This window comes from Dama dama, chromosome 29 (genome assembly GCF_033118175.1).
Source record: "Dama dama isolate Ldn47 chromosome 29, ASM3311817v1, whole genome shotgun sequence".
NCBI classification, from domain to species: domain Eukaryota; kingdom Metazoa; phylum Chordata; class Mammalia; order Artiodactyla; family Cervidae; genus Dama; species Dama dama.
The window spans coordinates 46,513,694-46,534,233 of NC_083709.1; the positions used below are offsets into that span (position 1 = coordinate 46,513,694).

General features: G+C 39.4%; 1 pseudogene; it reads left to right on the forward strand.

The window, feature by feature from the left end:
- The first annotated feature begins 7,606 nt into the window (after positions 1 to 7,606).
- Positions 7,607 to 8,410, forward strand: LOC133048760 (testican-3-like; annotated as a pseudogene).
- Positions 8,411 to 20,540: the final 12,130 nt, after the last annotated feature.

Below are 20,540 nucleotides of genomic sequence, written 5' to 3' on the forward strand. Positions count from 1 at the left end.
CCAGTGTTACAGCTCCGTGTTACAGCTCAGTTTTATTTAGAAAATAAAGGAAATGGCATGAGGGCATGCTGACCCAAAAGACACAAAGAAAAGAGAGAGACCCTGGCCCTTTGGCTCCTGTTTTTACATGTTTTTTTTTCCTCCCCTTGGGCCTGTCCTATGTAAATTGGTCTATCAAGGAGTGCTGTTTGTTTTACCTGAGGTCCTCACTCCAGTCCTTGGACCTTCCTTTGTTCTATTTTTGTGGGCTTTTCCTTCCTTATCTTTTGGCCACCACCATTTTGAACTCCTTTTTCCTATTCTAACTACCTAACACAAAGAAATAGGAAAGTGTGATATATAGGAAAAATAGCAGGTAATAGAAACTTCCTGTGAGAGTACCCAAATGGACTCAGCAGAAAAAGACTGCAGGAAAGCTATTAAATATATATTCAGAAAACTAAAAGGAACCATGCTTTAAAGGCTAAAAAGACAAGATGATGGTGTCTTACCAAATAAGCTAAGCTAAGTCACTTCAGTCGTGTCTGACTCTGTGCGACCCCATAGACGTCAGCCTACCAGGCTCCCCCGTCCCTGGGATTCTCCAGGTAAGAACACTGGAATGGGTTGCCATTTCCTTCTCCAATGCATGAAAGAGAAAAGTGAAAGTGAGGTTGCTCAGTCATGTCTGACTCTTAGCGACCCCATGGACCGCAGCCTACCAGGCTCCTCTATCCATGGGATTTTCCAGGCAAGAGTACTGGAGTGGCGTGCCATTGCCTTCTCTGGTAGAGAGTATCAATAAAGAGATAGAAGTTATAAACTCATGTAAGTTCTGGAGGTGAAGAATACAGTAACTGAAAAAAAAATTGACTAGAAGAACTCAGTAGTAGATTTCAACAAGCATTAAAAAACAAAAAACAAGCAAACAAAAAAAAAAACAGTGCACTTAAAGATAAATTGATACAGATTATGCCATCTGAAGAACAAAAAGGAAAAAAATGGAAATGAAGTCTTAGAGAAATGAGAGACACCATTAAGTATGTGTATATCTGTTTAATGAAAGTACCTTAAAGAGAGAAGAGAAAGGAGCAGAAAAAATAATCAATGAATTAATGATTGAGAGCTTCCTTGGTGGCTCAGTGGTAAAGAAGTCACCTTGCAATGCAAGGGACACCAGGAAGATCCCATATGCCATGGAGCAACCAAAGTCAGTGAGCCATAACTATTGAGCCAATGTTCTAAGCCTGCAAGCCGCAACTACTGAAGCCCGTGTACCTAAAGCCCTGGCTCCACAACAAAAGAAGCCACCTCAGTGAGAAGACTGTGCACTGCAACTAGAGAGTTGCCCCTGCTCGCTGCAACTACAGAAAAACACATGCAGCAACAAACACCCAGGGCAGCCAAAAGATAAGTATAAATAAAATTTTAAAGAAGATTTAGTGTTTGAAAACTTCCCAAATTCGTGAAAAGTTTTGATTTACACATCCAAAAACTCAATAAATTCTAAGTGGGATAAATATAGAGGCACACAATGTATCATAAATGTAAAAATCCAAAAATAGAAATTTTGAAAGCATAAGAGAAAAATGAGTGATTATATGAAGTGGAACTCCAATTAGTTTGATCACTGAATTCGCATAAGAAACAAGATACCACAAGGCAGTGGGATCACATTTTGAAAGTACTGAAAGAAAGAAAGTGACTATTAGGACATATATACAGCAAAACTTTCTTTCATAAAAGGATAGTTTTTTAAAGAAAATAAACACGTGGCTAAAAAATACATGAAAAGACTCAACATTATTATCTATTAGGAAATGCAAATCAAAACCATCAGGTGCCACACCTTATAAACTAAAATGGCTAAAATAAAAGAGACAAAATAACAGATTTTTGAAGGGATGTAGAAAGTTGGAACCCTCTGATACTGCTGGTAGGAATATAAAATGGTGCAACCACTCTGGAAAACAGCCAGGAAATTTCTCAAAAGGTTAATCATAAAGTTACCATATGACCTAGGAAATCCACTCCCAGGTAGATAGTCAAGAGACGTGAAAGCATTATGTCCATGCAAAAACCTGTACCTGAATATTCACGCTGACATTTGTAATAGCAAAAAAGAGAAACAACCTAAATGTCCATCAACTAGTGAATGAATTTTTAAAATGTGGTATATTTATATAATGCAATATTATTTAGCAATATAAAGGAATGAAATACTGGTACATACTACAACATGGACAAGCCTTGAAAACATTCTGTTAAGTGAAAGAAATGACACAAAAGGCCATGTATGAGTGATATTTTGTTTGAGTCCATCTATATGAAAGGTCCAGTGGCAACTCCATTGAGACAAAAAGCAGATTAGTGGTGGCCAGGGTCTGAGATGGGATGAAGGATGAAATGGGGAGTGAATGCTGATGGGCACAGGGTTTCATTTAGAAAGTGTTCTAAAACTGAGTGTAGTGATAGTACCACAACCCTGTGAATATGTTAAAACCATTGATACGTACACTTTCAGTAAGTGAATTGTATATATGTGAATTATATTTCAATAAAACTTTTTTGAAACATAGTGATTAAAAATAACAACAGCAACACTCAAAATGTCTGGTTTCTTTTTTTTTTTTTTAATGTCTGGTTTCTTAAATTAACTGCCAATACCATATCTCCTTCATTCCCCTCGGACTGGATCCTGTGGGGATGACTTCTCAGCATCACCACTTGTCAACACATTCAAAGAACAGTGTGAACTAAAACTAACTTCTGGCTATCTTTTCATCCCTCACATTGTCAAACATGTTCTTCTAGCTTTCTCGAAATAGTAGTAATATTATGATGATCTTTAGTAACCATTAGTGTAATATTAAAATTAAATTCTTTGATTGTGCCTCCTAGAAATTTAGACCAGCTATTACAAGTCTCTTTTTTAAGGGAAAATAAAGTCTTCTTATAAAACACATGCAGGGCACTGTATTTTAATACTTTTGAGAGCTATTGTTAGGTATTCTGGAGAAACTAGGAAAAACATAAGACTGAATATCAAAAGGCATGCTTTCCAAACCAGTTTCTGTTCCTTGCTAGAACAGAGTGGAGCAGTCACTCTTCATTTTATATGCATTTGTCAAAATTGAGGCCTTTTTGATCATTTGTAATTATAAAAGTTGCAAAGCTTATGATGAAAGTATATTGAAAGATATATGTGAAAGCAAATGTCTGTCTATTCAATACTAGATAAAAACATATGTGGCAGAGAGTGGCATATTTTTATGTGTGACCTTATTAACCAAGAACGGGAGATCACTGTTGGGGCTCCCAAAAGTCAAAGATCTGGGCAGAGTTTGCCCAGAGGGCACTGTATGGTGCTGCCCTTCCCCTGGAACCAATGTACCTGGTATGGTTGCACTGCAAGGAGTGAACAGCTGGTGCTCCCCCTGAGAGAAAGGCTGAGCTTTCCTGATAGATGTTTTTTTTTAAAAAGTCTAATGTTTATTAGCCCTAAGAAGGTGAACAACAATGATTATCCTCCAGCCCCATCCTCAGAAGCTAAAAACTGTGGCCAAAGCCATTCCAGAAAACATCAAAAGATAGCACATTTGGGGTCCTCCCTCCCAGATATAGGAAACCTCGTTACATTTCTGCCTTCAAATATATGTGTGACTTAGGAGTGGGTCCCTTCTCCTCTGACCTTAGATTTCCTCCTCCAAAAATAAGAATGAAGGTAAAGACCACCTCATCCACTACTAATATCCTATAATTTTATTCAGGCTTTAACATCTTTAATCCCTAATATTTCCTCATGAAGTCCTTGCAATAATCTTTTAGTCATTTAGTCATTTTTATTTATCTCTTTTGGATTTACTTCAACTAATTCATTCTAGAGAGCCATTGCTCCAAAGGGCTAAAGGGGCCCTATATGAAAAGGCATTTTTTTCTCTGTTAACATCTATGAAGACTCATACTAAATGACACAAAATGTGACCTATACAAATAGGTCAAAAATAACTCATTCCATTTTCCAAGTAAGATTACGAAAATATCCACAGGAGGATTAGCAGTAAATTTTTTGCCAAATTAATATCTAATTCCCACACTTACATAAGAACATATTTTTTTCTGAGTAGAGCCCTATATTTATGCTTTGAGTTAGGTTGTTATGAAGTGAGGATTTAAATTTTGTGTGTGTATCTCATATTTATCTTCTGGGAAGCACTCTTTCTGCAAATTCAGCTTTAATTTCCTATCAGCAACTGACAGGAAATGTTTCCTCTCCGTTTCTGACTTCTTATAGTCCAATTCTGTTGTATCTTAGTTCTTGAGATGAACTTGTCTGAAGTAAAAATTTCTGGACTGTGTCTGTACTTATGTACCCAAACCATGTGTGTTGTTGTTGTTTAGTTGCTAAGTCATGTCTGACTCTTTTGTGAACCCATGGACTGTAGCTTTCCAGGCTTCTCTGTTCTTGGTTTTCCCAGGCAAGAATACTGGAGTGGGTTGCCATTTCCTCCGCCAAGGGATCTTCCTGACCCAAGGATCAAACTCACGTCTCCTGCATTGGCAGGCAGATTCTTTACTACTGAGCCACCAGGGAAGCCCCAAACCATGTGTAGGCAAGTGCTGAAAAAGAGATATACAGGAAACTAAAATTTGTTAAGTACCTACTAAGTGTCAAGTACATACATTTTATCATTTAATCTATATAATATCTCTATGAGGAATCTTGTCATCTCTATTTTACAGATAAGGAAATTGAAGCATGTTTAAGTTAGGTTACTTGCCCAAGACCCTGTGCCTTGGCAAAAGAGCCAGGTTTAAACATAGGTCTGTCTGACTGCAGTACACCTTGCTGATTCTAAGTCCAACTCTTTGCGACCCCATGAACTGTGCCACGCCAGGCTTCCCTGTCCTTCGCTATCTCCCTGAGTTTGCTCAAGCTCATGTCCATTGAGTGAATGATGTCATCCAACAATCTCATCCTCTGTAGACCCCTTCTCCTCTTGCCCTCAATCTTTCCCAGTATCAAGGTCTTTTCTAATGAGTTAGCTTTTCACATCAGGTGGCCAAAGTATTGGAGCTTTGGCTTCAACATCATTTCTTCCAATGAACACCCAAGACTGATCTCCTTCAGGATGGACTGGTTGGATCTCCTTGCAGTCCAAGGGACTCTCAACAGTCTTCTCCAACACCACAGTTCAAAAGCATCAGTTTTTTGGCCCTCAGCCATCTTTATGGTCCAACTCTCACATCCATACAGGACTACTGGAAAATCCATAGCTTTGACTAGAAGGACCTTTGTCGGCAAAGTGATGTCTCTGCTTTTTAATACACTATCTAGGTTTGTCATAGCTTTTCTTCCAAGGAGCAAACGTCTTTTAATTTGATGGCTACAGTTACCATCTGCAGTGATTTTGGAGACCAAGAAAATGAGATTTGTCACTGTTTCCACTTTTTCCCCATCTATTTGCCATGAAGTAATGGGACCAGATGCCATGATCTTAGTTTTCTGAATGTTGAGTTTTAAGCCAGCTTTTTCACTATTGTCATTCACACTTATCAAGAGGCTCTTTAGTTCCTCCTCACTTTCTACCATTAATGTGGTATCAATTGCATATCTGAGGTTGTTGATATTTCTCCCAGCAACCTTGATTCCAGCTTATGCTTCATCAAGCCCAGCATTTCGCATGATATACTTTGCATAAAGGGGCTTCCCTGAAAACTCAACTGGTAAAGAATCCGCTTGCAATGCAGGAGATCTTGGTTAGACTCCTGGGTCAGGAAGATCTGCTGGAGAAGGAATAGGCTGCCACTCCATCATTCTTAGGCTTCCCTTGTGGCTCAGCTGGTAAAGAATCTGCTTGCAATGTGGGATACCTGGGTTCAATCCCTGGGTTGTGAGGATCCGCTGGAGAAGGGAAAGGCTACCCACTCCAGCCCAGCATTTTGAATGATGTACTCTGCATATAAGTTAAATAAGCAAGGTGACAATATACCGCCTTGACAACTCCTTTCTCAATTTGGAACCAGTCCATTGTTCCATGTCTGATTCTAACTGTTGCTTCTTGACCTGTATACAGGTTTCTCAGGAGGCAAGTAAGGTAGTCTGGTATTCTCATCTCTTTAAGAATTTTCCACAGTTTGTTGCGATTCACAGTCAAAGGCTTTAGCATAGTCAGTGAAGGAGATGTTTGTTTGGAATTCTCTTGCTTTTTCTGTAATCCAGTGGGTATTGGAAATTTGATCTCTGGTTCCTCTGCCTTTTCTAAATCCAGCTTCTACATCTAGAAGTTCTCAGTTCATGTATCATTGAAACCTAGCTTGAAGGATTTTTAGCATTACCTTGCTAGTATGTGAAATGAGGGCAATTGTGTGGTAGTTTGAACCTTCTTCAGCATTGCCCTTCTTTGAGATTGGGATGAAAACTGACCTTTTCCAATCCTGTGGCCACTGCTGAGTTTTCCAAATTTGCTGGCACATTGAGAGCAGCACTTTCAGAGCATCATCTTTTAGGATTTGAAATAGCTCAGCTGGAATCCCATTACCTGCACTATCTTTGTTCATAGTAATACTTCCTAAGGCCCACTTGACTTCACATTCCAGTATATCTGACTCTAGGTGAGTGACCACACCAAATGGTTATTTGGGTCACTAAGAACTATATTGTATAGTTCTGTGTATTTTTGCCACCTCTTCTTAATCTCTTCTGCTTCTGTTAGGCCCTTGCCATTTCTTCCATGGGTCCTTTATAGTGCCCATCTTTGCATGAAAAGTTCCCTTGGTATCTCTAATTTTCTTAAAGAGATCTCTAGTCTTTCCCATTCTACTGTTTTCGTCTATTTCTTCGCATTGTTCACTTAAGAAGGCTTTCTTATGTCTCCTTGCTATTCTCTCGAACTCTGCATCCAGTTGGGTATATATTTCCCTTTATCCTTTGCCTTTCACTTCTCTTCTTTTCTCAGCTATTTGTAAGACCTCCTCAGACAATCACTTTGCCTTCTTCCATTTCTTTTTCTTGGGGATGGTTTTAGTCACTACTTCCTATACAATTTTACAAACCTCTGTCCACAGTTCTTCAGGTATTCTGTCTACCAGACTTAGTCCCTTGAATCTATCTGTCACCTCTACTGTATGACATAAGGGATTTGATTTAGGAAAACCTCGTGGTTTTCCCTACTTCAATGTAAGTCTGAATTTTGCAGTAAGGAGCTCATCATCTGAGCCACAGTCAGCTCCTGGTCTTGTTTTTGTTGATTGTATACAGCTTCTCCATCTTTGGCTACAAAGAATAGAATCAATCTGATTTTGGTATTGACCATCTGGTGATGTCCATGTGTAGGGTCATCTCTTGTGTTGTTGGACGAGGGTGTTTGCTATAACTAGTGTGTTCTCTTGGCAAAACTCTGTTAGCCTTTGACCTGCTTCATTTTGTACTCCAAGGCAAAACTTGCCTATTACTCCAGGTATCTCTTGACTTCCTAATTTTGCATTCCAGTCCCCTGTGATGAAAAGGACATATTTCTTTGGTGTTAGTTCTAGGAGGTCTTGTGATTCTTTGTAGAATCGTTCTACTTCAGCTTCAACATTAGTGATTGGGACATAGATTTGTATTCAGAGGGCGTCAGCGGCCATGGGATCCAGGAGCGGCTCTGGGAGCTTGTCCGGTGACTCCGGCAGGGGCTGGGTGGCTCACAGGATTGACAGCGGCTCCCTTCTCACCCCTGCTCCTGGCTGAGCCGTGCGTTCTGGGCCTCCGTGTGATTTGGCTCCGGTGTCTGCATCCCCAGATGCTCGGGGCACCGGCAGGGGTGTGGCTGCTTGGTGCTGGCAGGCTCAGGGGGCAGCTGAGGGCCAGCTGGATGGCGGCAATTTTCTGGAAGAGAAACAATAGCTCAGCACGGTGTCCCAGTACAACCAAGAGGCTGGACAATGGAACCACTTCCGAGACGATGATTATTTCTGCACTTGGAGTCCAGGAAAGACTTCTATCAGGCTAAAGGATGAAATGTAGTCGCTACGAAGTGTGCATCGTTCAAGGTTCTCAGACCACGGTCTGCGTTGATCATTGGAGGCTCAGGCACAGTATGAAAGATTTGGGAGTTGGGCATAAGCCCTGGAAGGGGCCCCCTCCATTCACCTGCAGGCAGTGCCATGGGCTGTCTACCAGACCTGTCTGTGGTTCAGGTGGACAAACATACTCTTCTTAGTGCAAACTAGAATACCAAGCATGTGTCTTAGGAAAACAGATCTCAGTAAGTGTGAAGGTCATTGCCCATGTCCCTCAGATACAACCATGAGCTCAAGCAGGAATATGAAGAGAGAGTCCACTTATAAGGGCAGCCAATGTAGAGAGAGGCCTGTGTGCCCTCCGCTTCTGGGTGCCATCAAACATCTCCTCCAGCCTTTCTCGGATCCCCTTCCGGGGGGACTCTAGCAGGGCCTCTGCCTTGGCTCCCTGGCGGCACCTTGACTGAAATTCAATGGCCGGTGAAGGTTTATACACTCAAGGAGGACCAGCAGTAGGAGAACCAGGGCTCCAGGCATGTCATCCAGCTATGTGGAGCTACTGAAGGGCCTGTCCTCCTAGGCAGGGTTTGACAAAATGTGGTCCACTGGAGAAGGGAATGGCAAACCACTCCAGTATTCTTGCCTGGAGAACTCCAGAAATAGTATGAAAAGGCAAAAAAAAAAAAAAAATTGATACCAGAAGATGAGCCACCCAGGGAGTAAGGTGTCCAATATACTACTGGAGAAGAGCTGAGAAATAGCTCCAGAAGGAATGTAGAAGCTGAGCCAAAGTGGAAATGACGCCAAGTTATGGTTGTGAAAGTAAAGTCTGATGCTGTAAAGAACAATATTACATAGGAACCTGGAATGTTAGGTCCATGAATCAAGGTTAATTAGATGTGGTCAAACAGGAGACCGCAAGAGTGAACATCGACATTTTAGGAATCAGTGAACTAAAATGGACAGGAATGGGCGAATTTAATTCACATGACCATTATATCTACTACTGTGGACAATCTCTTAGAAGGAATGGAGTCAACAAAAGAGTCCAAAATGCAGTACTTGGGTGCTTGATTCTACTTGTGTGTTAACAGTCCCATAAAAACTTTAATATTAAATCACCCAGTTATTAGTCAGTGCCTAGTCAGAAAAGCAGAAGTGCTCTAGGCAGTTCAGACAAAGGGAATAAAATCCAAAGAGGCCAAAATGGGCATATGATGGTACCCAGAGCTCACAAGAGTTGTAGTACTGAGGCTATGCTATTGGGACCCCTCTGTATTTGTTGATACTTCTAGGAGCTGAGAATTTGCACTCTTACTGAAGCTGAAAGAACATGGAAGCCCACAGTGCCACTGGTGTTACTGGGGTAGCCAGAGCTTCTGGAGCTTATGGTTGCCTGTTGCCACTGATCCAAATGCAGAAAATGGTAAAGACACCTTCTCTCTTCTCTTGCCTAGTCTTTCTTTAGGCCTGCGTTTGGTGGAATCTCACTGGAAACTACCTGGCAAGGAAACCTAGAAAATCTGGTTTGCAGATTTCCAGCACCCTGCAATATAAAGAATGCTAAAAGACATGAATGAAACTAAAAATCAGCTCTCCCAAGGAGTGATATCATAATATTGACTTGACCATCTCCTTACTTTCAGAGGCCTCTTTTCTTGTAAATTGTGTTATGCTTCAGTGCCATCATTGAGCAACTGGATTTCCATCTCACATGTACTTAAGCAGAAAAGAGATTCATTGGAAAGATTATTGAGTGACTAACAGAAGTGAAGGGAAAGCTGGAACTGGAAAACAGAAACTGATGGGGGTCAGGTAAGGGTAGGAACTCTGCTAGGCCCTCCTGTTGAGAGGAATTCATTGTATCCATTTTTCATTTTTAAATCTCTACTGAAGATTCAAAGTTCAAGAAAAGATAATTAAGTTGATCAGTCTTCAAAAGGATGGCAACTTCATTGTTGTTGTGGTTCAGTCACCCAGTCATGTCTGCCTCTTTGTGACCCCATGGACTGCAGCACGCCAGGCCTCCCTGTCCCTCACCATCTCCCAAAGTTTGCCCAAGTTCATGTCCATTGCATCAGTGATGCCATCCAGCCATCTTATCCTCTGATGCCCTCTTCTCCTTCTGCCCTCAATCTTTCTAAGCATCAGGGACTTTTCCAATGAGTCAGCTCTTTGCATCAGATGACCAAAATACTGGAGTTTAAGCTTCAACATCAGTCCTTCCAACAAGTATTCAGGGTTGGTTTTCCTTGAGATTGATTGGTTTGATCTCCTTGCTCTCCAAGGGACTTTCAGGAATCTTCTCCAGCACCACAACTCAAAGGATCAATTCTTTGGTGCTCTGTCTTCTTTGTGGTCCAGCTCTCACAACTGTACCTAACCACTGGGAAGACCATAGCCTTCACTATACGGACCTTTGTCGGCAGAGTAATGTCTCTGCTTTTCAACACACTGTCTAGGTTTGTCATAGCTTTCCTGCCAAGAAGCAGTCATCTTCTGATTTCATGGTTGCAGTTACCATCAGCAGTGATTTTAGAGCTCAAGAAGAGGAAATCTGTCACTACTTCCCTTTTCCTCTTCTATTTGCCATGAAGTAGTGGGACCACTTTCACCCTCCTCCTTCATCCTCATCAAGAGGCTCTTTACTTCCTCTTTGCTTTAGTTCCTCTTTTGCAACTTCATTAGGAAAGGTAATCTTCCCAAAGTAAAATAGGGAGCTCTCACTCAGATACAGAAATGGCTCTTGGACAGAAAATATAAACCAAACAAACATGGAGACAAATAATATCAGCTACGCTTGCAGGTCCCATTCCCAGGTATTTTCTCTAGTGTTTTCCCTACAGCCTGATTCTACTGTAGAGTCTTCTGGGATGATGATATCCATTTCACCTCCCTGAAAATTGCAACCCCATCTCTAATTGGAATTTTTTCTCTTAGAAATTTTTGTTTAAATGCAAAAAGAAGTATTAATGAACTTTTGCTTCTCTTTTTTGGCCTGGTGAACCTTTATTCATATGCTTTTCATCCAGGACAGCTTCCCAAGTGACCCTCCCACCCTTATATTGTCCCTTCCAGTTTCCCTGAGAAGTGAATAAAAAGTTCATGAGATTTTCCTCCCGTTCTGTCTACTCCTTTCCTTTCTTTCTTCCTCTCAAGAAATGTTTTCTGGGTCCACTCCATTCTTCTGTCTGGTTTAACCCTCCATAGTAAATATCATCATGACTTCCATTTGTTGGGTACCTACTGTGTTCCTGAGGCTTTATACATATTATTTAATTTAATTGACACAGGACCCCAGTGAAATTATCATTACACAGATAGAAAAATTAAGGCTCATAGAGTTTAAGTGGCTGATCCAAGGTCACAAATCTGCTTAGTAGTGAAGCTCAAAGTTGAGCCCAAGACTGCCTAATTCCAAAACTTATGTTTTTTCATAGAACTGTGGGGCCTGTGCTGCCTCTCATATGGGGACACAGAAGTTAGAAGAGAGGTTAGAAAGAGATTAGATACTCAGGCATCTTGCCAGGTCTTTGTTTTGAAAGAATGCTTTTAAACATAACAAAATAATAATTCAATATAAACAGGATGAAAATCAGGAAATCCCCATCCTTATCAGATTGATTTAATTTCAACCTTTCAAGATGAATTGTACCCAGTGACCCTTATATTTTCTGATACTTAGGAATTTAGCCTTCTGCTCGGTTCAGCTTGCCAATAGGACATGGAAAAAGAAAATGAAAGGTTTCAAGAAATTATTCTGCAGTTTTATTCAGAGGCATAGTGCCTGCTCCCTGAGAAAGGGGTTTAGTCAGGTTTGGTTTAGAGGTAGTACTCTTTACTGTTTAGGAGAAACTGTTTGTGAACCAAAAGAAATAATCATTTACACCATTGATGTAAATGTACAGAACACATTATTCCAAGAACAATGTTACCTGCAGTTGTGAAGACAGCTGCTTTCATTTAGGAACAGCTTGCCATTAACCATGTGCTTTAATCAGCTCTTTGGATTTCTATTAACTCTGAGGGACATGGAGTTCAGAGAAAGGGCTCACATTTACTGAGTATCTACAGTGTTCCAAGTTCAGTTATAAATGCTTTAATTTATCTCATATCATTTGATATAGAATGTTATGAAGTAAGTGCTATTATTATCCCTGTCTTCAAAGAAAGAAAAACTCAAGACCTGAACTCTAAATTCTGGCTATTCCTTTGCTCTTTGGAGAGACTCAAAATACAGGGAGGTCAGGATTGTATGATTTCATGGAAAGGTAACAAAAGATAGCTTGACTGGATCCATCATCCTCCAGCTCCCCGAGAAGAGGGAGCCAGGGCATAGTTTAGAGTTATGGGGGCAGGGAGGGCAATGTGGAGGCCAGAGGAGAGTAGGCATGATGGGACTGACTCTAAATTTTGGCTCTCTGTTGTAATCTGCTATATCTACTTTATTCAGTAAGTTTAAGAAGGGTATTGCTAGATTCATAGACAAATATATTGTTAGAGAATTTCTCTAAAGAATCCCAAAAGGTCAGCTTTAAGAAAGGACCATTGTAGGCTTTTGTCTCAGACCATCTCTTCTTCTTACTCTGTATTCTCCCAGGACCATTTTATATGTCCATAGCTACAATTACCTTTTATAAACCAGTGACTCTCAAATCTATACCACAACCCAGACCTCTCCCTTAAATTTCTTTTCACATATCCAACTCCCTTGTGCAGATCTAACTTGGATGACCCACAGACCTCAAATGGAAATATCTCGCTGCTGATCTTCTCTTGCTCCTTGGCTTGTTTCACATTCCAGTGAATGGCAGCACTATCCACTCAGTTGTCCAAATGAGAAAACTAAGCAACTTCCTTGGCTTTATGTTTCTCTTACTGCTCTTCATCTACTTCACTCCGAATCTAATCAATAACTGAACCTGTCAACTCTGTCTTCCAATTATCTCTGGAATCCACATGCTTCTCTCTCAGGAGCTCAAGTGAGCTAGAGAACGTTTAGCTGTCAGGTGTTGGAGTAGCTGATTAACAATGAGCTAAAATGAAAGTAACAGTCAAGTCTTTAATCACTTAACTACGATAGTACAAGGAAGAGGATAAAAGCAAACTAAGTGTTGACACCCTCCATTTCATTTTCTGCTGTGGAATTATGAACAGATGGAGTTGACTCGCTGTTGAGTGAGCCCCAAACAAAACACTCCTACAATTTTATGAACTGTGAAGCCAAAGGAGGGGAAGAGGGAGAAGGGCTAGAAGTGGAAAAATACTGAGTACTGTGTTGGAATGGGAAAAGTGTTTTTTAGGGTCCCTGATAAGGAGACCTCCAAATGGAGATATCTGGACAAGGAACACAGAGTATGTGAGAGTATGGCTGCAACAACCTTTAGAGACTGCAGTGCATTGGCTAGCGTGAGAGAGACTTTTCCCTATGCAGCCTGCCTGGTAAAACCTTTGTAATTGCCTGTTTTAGAACCTGAAAAGTCACAAATAGGATTTTGGCAAGAAGCTGGACTCCTCATTCCCTATTCCTTGTTCTGCAACCTTAGCCCAAGCCACTGTCCTCTCTTACCTCTGAAACAGCCTCCTTACTCATCTCCTTGAAGACAGGCTTGCCATCCTCCAGATTGTTTTCCATAAGCTGCCTAAAGGATATTTGTAAAATAGAAATATGATCTAATAATTCCCATATCAGATTCTCTAAAGGAAATAGACTTTAATTGAGATGGTTTAGATGAAAAGTTTCAATAGAAGAGTTTCTTAGAGATGTGAGCAAAACTAAGGAGACTAGGAACAGGGGAAGTTATATCCATCTTTAAGGCCTGTAGGGTCAAGAAATAGTTACTCAGTGAGAGCTGGAGACCCAGGAGAGATAGTCACTGACAGAGATACAGCACTGAAGCAAGAGGGCAGGAGGCATAGACAATTCACTGGCCAAACTGAACCAAAAGCCAGCAGGCAAAAGAAACTGGGTGGTGGATCCTGTGGGGATCAGCTTTCCATGGCAAGATCAAGGCAAAGAGTGGGTTTTCATGTACGGGAAACAGAGAAGAACCAATACAATACTTATGCTTAAACCTCACCATTGTCTTCACTGTGCTTATAGGATAAAGTCCAAGATCCTTGATGTGGTTCTAGTTGTTTCCTGATCTAGACTGGGTCTTCTTCACCAATTTTATCACATATTTCCCTTTCTTCCTGCTCTATACTTCACTCACATCAACTTTGGGTCTTTCATATCCAGGCCTTTGTAAGGACTATTCTCTTTTTCAGAAATATTTTCTCCAAGCACTCTACCTTTTTCTTCAGTTTTATTGAAATATAATTGACATACGACACTGTGTAAGTTAAAGTCGTACAACATAATGATTCGACTTACATGCATTATGAAATGATTATTACAGTAAGTTTAGAACCTCTATCATTTCATAGAGATGCAAAACTTAAAGAAAAAAATTCCTTATAATTAGAATTCTTAGAATTTGCTCTCCAAAAAAAAAAAAACAACAAAAAAAAAGAATTTGCTCTCCAAACAACTTTCATATATAAAATGTAATTACATCTATCATGTTGTATACTACAGTCAGTCACTCTCACTTTAATCTGGATGCAGTGAACTCACTTTTTCAATCTCATTAAACGTCACTTCCTGCAATAATTCTATTATTATGTGACCCTGATTGGGTTTAGTGCTTTCTCACGGGTTCCCATATCCAACTTCCACATCAAAACCTTAAGTGAACTTCCTGTCACTCCCACTATACTGTCAGCTTTAGGGAGCACAGATTGTATCTACCATTTCATTATTGTATCCTGGGTGTGCCTGGTACTGGTAAGTACTTACTGAATGAATGAGCATTTATTAGATTTCATGTACTTGTCATTCACTACCTTTTCCATTGATTTCTTTTTATATCTATTTTATGTAGAGAGTATATTAGGAGAGGCTGCTAGATTTTATCAGTGTTTTTTCATCAAGTGTTCATATGGTCATATAGTTTTTCTCTTTAATTTTCTGTTGTAATGAATAATTGATTTTAGACCATACACTTGGATTCCTAAAGTTTTTACCGTCTAGTAATAATACATGTAATTCATTTTATTAGATGTTAAACTTTGTTTACTGATAACTAACTTAGAATTTTTATATCTAGATTCATTAGGGAAAGTGGTCTGAAAGTTTTGCTTTTTCATGCTCTTTATTTGGTTTCAGCAAAAGGATTATGCTGGCTTATAAAATAAATAGAGGAGCTTAAATTGCATCAGAATTACCAGTTATTTAAGAGTTAAAGCACAGTTATGGAACATCGATCCTTGTTTTAATGGCTTTAATAATCACCTGCATTAGTTTCCTATTGCTACTGTAACAAAGTAGCACAAAATTAGTAAAACAACACAAATTGATTCTCTCATAGTTCTGGAGGTCGAATAAGCAAAATCAGCTTACTGGCTAAAGTCATCAGGGCTGCATCTCCTCTGGGGGCTCTAGAGAAGAATCTAGTTCCTTGTCTTTTCCAGCTTTTAGAGGCCACTGACATTTTTTGGCTCCTGGTCTTTTCCTGCACCTTCAAGCTAGTAGTGTAGCATCTTCAAATCTCTGCTTCCCAGTCATACTGTCTTCATCTATGGTCACATCACCCTCTACCTCCATCTTATAAAGATACTTGTTATTTGGGGCAACCCAGATAATAGAATAAAATGCTGAAGTTATACCTGCAAAAATCTCGTTGCTACAAAGGGTAATGTTCACAAATTCCAGGTAATAGAACCTGAGTATACTTGAGGGTCATTACTTATCCTACTACTCTTATTATATACGAACCCTTGAGATTGCAGGAAGAGAAGGGGACGACAGGGCATGAGATGGTTGGATGGCATCACCGACTCAATGGGCATGAGTTTGAGTAAACTCCGGGAGTTGGCAATGGACAGGGAGGCCTGGCGTGCTGCAATTCATGGGGTCACAAAGAGTCGGACATGACTGAGTGACTGAACTGAACTGAGATTGCATCATTCGGACCAACCAGATAATGCAGGATAATTTCTTTATCTTCCAAACATAATCCTTTGACCATATAAAACAACTCATTCACAGATTCAGGGACTAGCACACAGACCTCTTTGGGGGATCATTATTCAGTCTACCATATTACCTTTCAAATCTTTCCTATGGAAATTGGTCTTTTTATGTATTATACTTCTTTAGGTCAGGTCTAGCCATTTCCATTGTGGAAGGAAATAGTCAATTTCTCTCTACTCCTAAAATTTGTTCCTGTAAATTTATATAAAATATTCTCATAATTTTTATTTATTCTTAATTAACTTATTTATTTTAACTTGGGAATGATTACTTTATAATATTGTGATGGCCACAGGTAAATCCCTTTTCATTCCTCATCTGGTGTAATTTGTTTTTTTACAATATTTTGCTAGAATTAGGTTTGTGAAGGATGTTTTTACTGATCTTTTCAAAGGAGTAGCTTTTAAATCAACATTTTCTTTCTGTATTTTTTTTTTCTGTTTAATCAATCAATTTTAGGTTGTATTTTATTTTCATAGTTTGAGTACTCATTTGTTCTAATTTTTTTGTCAAGTTTTTAATTTTTTATTCACAATTTGGAAATGCTGCTAAAATGTTTATACATTTCCTGTCTTACTAAACAAATAAGCCTAACAACCATTCTCATAGTTAAAATTCATTATTGAAAGCAGTAGTTCTAATTCAACAATAAAAAAATACCCTTGAGGTAGGCAAAATCATTACGCCTAAACTAAGTGGGTCAAGATTGACTTCTGTTCCTTCTAATTTTTAAGATCATCTTTATATTATATATTTCTGATTTTATTGGATTATAATGAGTGTCTGCTTTTAAAAGCCTTTGTTGTTGTTACTTTATTTTTTGATTGTATATATATGTGTATATATATTATTTTTCATATTATTTTCCATTAGCTTATCACAAGATATTTAATATACTTCCTTGTGCTATACAGTAGTAGTTGGTTGTTTATCCATTCTATATATGAGTCTGTATCTACTAATCCAAACTCCCAGTACTTCTTGCCCCTGTCACCCTCACCCTTGGCAACCATCAGTCTCTTCTCTATTATCCACGAGTCTGTTTCTGTTTCATAGATATGTTCATTTGTGTCTTATTTTAGACTCCATTACAAGTAATATGATATGATATCTACCTTTCTTTTTCTGACTTACTTCACTTAAGTAATCTTACTTACATACTTCACTTAATGATAATCTCTGGGTCCATCCATGTTGCTGCTAATGACATTATTTCATTCTTTTTTATGGCTGAGTTATATTCCATTATAGATACATATATATACACACACACAAATATATACATTATATACAATTGTATATATAGATACACTACATCTTCTTTATTCCTTCATCTGTTGAAAGATGTGTAGGTTGTTTCCATGTCTTGGTTATTGTAAATAGTGCTGCTATGAACATAGGGTGCATGCATCTTTTTGAATTATAGTTTTGTCTGAGTGTATGTCCAGGAGTGGGAATCCTGGATCATATGACAGCTGTACTTTTAGTTTTTTGAGGAACCTCCATACTATTTTCCATAGTGGCTCCACCAATTTACATTCCTACCGAGAGTGTAAGAGGGTTCCCATTTTATGGTGTCTTGTCTTATATTAAGGCTTTAAGTCATTTTGAGTTTATTTTTGTGTATGGTGTGAGGGTGTGTTCCAACTTCATTGATTTGCCTGTGGCTGTCCAACTTTTCCAAAACCACCTTTTGAAGAGACTGGGATTAGGTTGTTAAAGTCTCTTACCATTATTGTATTCCCATCAGTTTCTCCCTTTTTGGCTGTTAGTATTTGTTTATGTATTTGGATACTCCTATGTTGGGTGTATATATGTTAACAATATCCTCTTCTTGTATTGATCCTTTTATCATCATATAGTGTACTTCTGTATCTTTCTTTATAGCCTTTGTTTTAAAGTCTGTTTTGTCTGATGTGAGTATTGTGACCCCTGGTTTGTTATCTTTTCCATTTGCATGAAATGTATTTTTTCTATCCCCTCACTTTCAATCTATGTGTGTCCTTCGCCCTTAAGTGGGTGTCTTGTAAGCAGCATATTATAGCCTCTTGTTTTTTTAATCCAATCTGCCACTCTCTGTCTTTTGATTAGAGCAATTAGATTATTGGCATTTAAGGTAGTTTCTGAGAGATATGTATTTATTGCATTTTAAACCTTGTTTGCCCATTAATTTTGTGTTTCTTTTTCGTCCCTTTCTTTTTCTTTTTTCTCTTGTGGTTTTACAATTTTCTTTTGTATTATGCTTCTGTTCTCTTCTTTTAGTTTTTGTGATTCTATTGTGTATTTTTGATTCATGGTTACCCCCATTTTTCATGTAGGTTAGCCTCCTCCTATATCTATTTGCTTTTAACTGGTAGTTATATAGGCTCAAACACACTCGAGGGTGGGGGTGGAATATGCCTTTTCTTACTCTCTTCCCCTGCATTTTATGATGTTCTCTTTTACACATTCATATTTACCCTTTTGCTGTTCATTGTGGTTATCATTGCTTTCACAGAAATTTTTTTATTTTAAAAAAATTGTATGCTGGTTTATTTAAGTGATTTACTTTGCGGATTTTCTCTTTCCTAGATTCTTGCTTCTTTTTAATTTACAGAAGCTCTTTCAATATTTTCTAGGATAGGTTTAGTATTATTGTATTCTTTTAGTTTTTAATTTCTGAGAAATTCTTTGTCTCTTCTTCTATTCTTAATGGTAATCTTGCTGGGTAGAGTATCCTGCTGCGGCTAAGTCACTTCAGTCGTGTCTGACTCTATGAGACCCCATAGATGGCAGCCCATCTGTCCCTGGGAAGGGCTCCCCTGTCCCTGGGATTCTCCAGGCAAGAACACTAGAGTGGGTTGCCATTTCCTTCTCCAATGCATGAAAGTGAAAAGTGAAAGTGAAGTCACTCAGTCGTGTCCAACTCTTAGCGACCCCACGGACTGCAGCCCACCAGGCTCCTCCGTCCGTGGGATTTTCCAGGCAAGAGTACTGGAGAGGGGTGCCATTGGCTACTCCGAAGAATATCCTAGGTTGCATATTTTTCTCTTTCTGAACTTTGAATATATCTTATCACTCCCTTCTGGCCTGCAACCTTTCTGTAGAGAAATCAGCAAGTAGCCTTATGGAGGTTCCATTGTAACTAACTCTGTTTTTCTCTTGCTGCTGTTAGAATTCTCTCTTTATCTTAAAATTTTGCCATTTTAATTATTATATGTCTTGGTGTAGTTCTGTTTGGGTTTAACTTATTTGGGACCCTCTCTGCTTCTTGTAATTGGATATCTGTTTTCTTCTTTAAGTATGGTAATTTTTCAGCATGAATACATTTTTAATCTCCTTTAATCTTTCTTCTCCTTCTGAGATACCTATTATGCATAGATTGGCAAACTTTATATTATTCCATTGGTCTTGTGTATTGCTTTTAATTTTTTTATTTGACTTTCTGTCTGCTGTTCCTAACAGCATCATCTTTTAGGATTTGAAATATCTCATCTGGAATGCCATCACTTCCACTAGCTTTGTTCATAGTAATGCTTCCTAAGGCCCTCTTGACTTCACACTTGAGGATTTCTGGCTCTAGGAGAGTAATCACACCATCTGGTTATCCAGGTCATTAAGAGCTTTTTTGTACAGTTCTTCTGTGTATTTTGCCACTTCTTAATATCTTCTGCTTCTGTTAGGTCCATACCATTTCTGTTCTTTATTGTGCCCATTGTTATTCCATTGAAAAAGGGGCATGCACACACCCAAAAGTCCACAGCTGCTAAGTCTGGACATATCCTAGCCACAGAAGACCCCAGCATTCCACTTCAGAGATCACAGGGGCAGAGCTAAGAAAGAGGGTGCTATGGCAGGCCCTACCCCTCCCTTTGCACACTGCTTAGAAATGATACTTTGTTTCAAAGGCAGGCATGAGCTTCTTTTGTGTATACCTCCTTCTCCCCCATTTTTGGCCCATACTACACCCACTTCTATGGTTTTTCCAGTGGTCATGTATGGATGTGAGAGTTGGACTGTGAAGAAAGCTGAGCGCCGAAAAATTGATGCTTCTGAACTGTGGTGTTGGAGAAGACTCTTGAGAGTCCCTTGGACTGCAAGGAGATCCAACCAGTCCAACCTGAAGGAGATAAATCCTGGGTGTTCATTGGAAGGACTGATGTTGAAGCTGAAACTCCAATACTTTGGCCACCTCATGTAAAGAGTTGACTCGTTGGAAAAGACCCTGATGCTGGGAGGGACTGGGGGCAGGAGGAGAAGGGGATGACAGAGGATGAGATGGCTGGATGGCATCACCGACTTGATGGACATGAGTTTGAGTAAACTCCAGGAGTTGGTGATGGACAGGGAGGACTGGCATGCTGCGATTCATGGGGTCGCGGGGAGTCAGACATGACTGAGTGACTGAACTGACTGACTGACACCCGCTTTTGGCTGTCTTCCAGCCACCAACCTCAGTCATCCCCCTGAGTGAGTCTTCTGAAACTGCCATTTCAGCACC